A 2500-nucleotide genomic window follows, 5' to 3' on the forward strand; every position below is an offset into this window, starting at 1 on the left:
TGTCTGAACATTTGAAATTTACCTTCCTGCATCTTTCCATTCATTATGCAGCGATATTCCTAACAGAAGGATCATGTGACACTGAAGACTGGAGGAATGATGCTGAAAATACAGCTGCACATCACAGAAATAAATTACACTTTAACACAGATTCACACAGAAAACAGATGTTTTGAATCGTAATAATAATTACATTTTTTAACAAATAAATGCAGCCTTGTGTCTTTAAGGCGCCCGTCTGTCTGTCTGTGTGTGTGTGTGTGTGAGAGAGAGAGAGAGAGAGTTCTGGAGTTTCTGAGTCTCCTCGGGTTTTCAGATGGTTTCTCTGGAGTTTCGCGCGCGTCTGTGTTTGAGAGATTAATGTAACACGCGCTCGATACTTTCACACTGAGAGTCTTTGATGTCGCCGCTCAGTCTGTCAGTCAGGCGCGCTTTGTCTTTGATGTTTGAGCTGTTTGTTTATTGCGCCTCTCTCTCTCTCTCTCTCTCTCTCTGTGTGTGGGTGTGTGTGTGTGTGTGTGTGTGTTTGTCTCTCGTCAGTGTGCTTCTGTAGGTTCGGTTCGTAATGCAGCCTTCATCTTCTGTAATAAAGCACTGTGCGCCAGTGACGTCAGCAAGTGTCTCACTCAGGTAAGAGTCTCTCATTCTCAGTGTTTATGTTGGTTTGAAGGATCACAAACACACAGAAGCTCGAAGCTGAAGTTCAGTGAATCGCAGCAGCTTTATGCTGCAGTGTGTTTACATATCTGCAATATGTCAGTATATCATGTTTATCACACTGCCTGCTCATACAGTCACAGTGTGTTGTGTGTCTAAATCTTAAATGCTGTGAGACTGAGCTGTTGGTGTTGCTGGATCGGTTTGGTGTTTCTCTGAATGTGAGTCAGGGTTGAGGAATATTTATGAATTATGATGTTTCTGAAGGAGTCTCTTCTGCTCTCCAAAAATGTGTTTATACAGTCAGAATCTGGAATATTATTCTAATGTAAAACAGCTGTTTTCTGTGTGAATCTGTGTTAAAACCTGCACCAGAACGCCCTCGTCCTCAAAGCATCTCACCCTCGCACGTGTCAGTGATTATGAATAGATCAAATGAAACAGGACAAATTTCATCTTGACAAACTATGTATCATTATAAAGATCTAAGCCTCAAGCATCGACGACAGATCGCTGTTTTTCAATGGAAAGCTTATAAAGACTGTATTTGCTACATTTGTGTAAGCAGTACACATACAAACATGAGCAATGAAAACGCTGTACATACCAGATCCGTCGTAATAACGAGTCATAAACACATCCACATCTGTAAATCCCGGTTTAGTTTGGAAGTTAAGGGTTCACTGAACGACATCTCATGAAGCACGTTTAGTCCAACGAAGCAATAACGTTGTAATATGGATCATAATTCCTTTGTTTACGTTTCATGTCTTCAGCGACAGAACTGTTTGCATCCCTTATGGAATAACTCACGGTCGGAAACTGCGTCTTTGTAGAAAACACGGCATGGTTTTGCAGCGTACAGTGTCACAAACAGAATGAAGCGATCCACCGGAAAAAAGAATGAATTAAAAATAGACGGAAGATAGTTTATTTGAATTTGGCGCTCACTCCTGGAGCATGTGACGCGCTCTGACGCACCTGTCAGCTGATGGAGGCGGAGCTTACAGCGTCGTTTTTCTTTGTTTCTTTTATTTTTAAACAGTTTTTATATATGTGAGAGTGTGTTTTATGTTGAATGTGAATGTATCTGCATGATAACCATCTGTTTGAGTGCAAATCAGCTCGCTATCACTGTATGATCACGGCTATCAAAGTGAACGCGTCTATATGAATAGAGAGACTGGATTATTTACTTATACCATGCATTTGTGTTATTACCATCTGTATAAGTGGCCATCAGCACATCAGCACTTATTTTCATCATAATTCATTGTAAAAGATGCATTTTTAGCAGTCTGTAATTGGCAAACAAAGTTAAATGCTTTTTTTAATTATTATTATTCTTATTTTTCTTACTCAAATTATTCTTATTGTATTTTTCTAGTGCTCAAATAAATAATTTATATGATGTCTACGTTTCTGTCTAGTGTTTTATAATTGAAAAAAAAAACTATGCAGTGGTATGTTTATTGACTAAATAGTTTGTAGAAGCCTTCAATACTGTTGGGAAATATATTTTCTTATATTTGGGGGGTGGGGGTGTAGACATATTCTCATAAAAATATTTGCAGGAGTCTCATTTTTCATTATATTTTATTCATATTTGAAATAGAAACTCATGAGACATGTGGCTTTCAACCCATTACTTTTCTAGATTTCTCCAGGACTCATTTCATGTATTTTTATATCAAATAAAAAAAATATTTAAGAGTGGTAAAAAAAATTCAAGGCACTTCAGTGTCTATAACTTTTAATATTTTTGAGCATTATCAAATCTGGTTGATGAAAAGTGAAGCCCAAAGGGTCTTCTTTCTAAAGACACCACAAGTATGTTTGTAAC

This window comes from Carassius gibelio, chromosome B24 (assembly GCF_023724105.1).
Source record: "Carassius gibelio isolate Cgi1373 ecotype wild population from Czech Republic chromosome B24, carGib1.2-hapl.c, whole genome shotgun sequence".
In the NCBI taxonomy this organism is placed as follows: Eukaryota; Metazoa; Chordata; class Actinopteri; order Cypriniformes; family Cyprinidae; genus Carassius; species Carassius gibelio.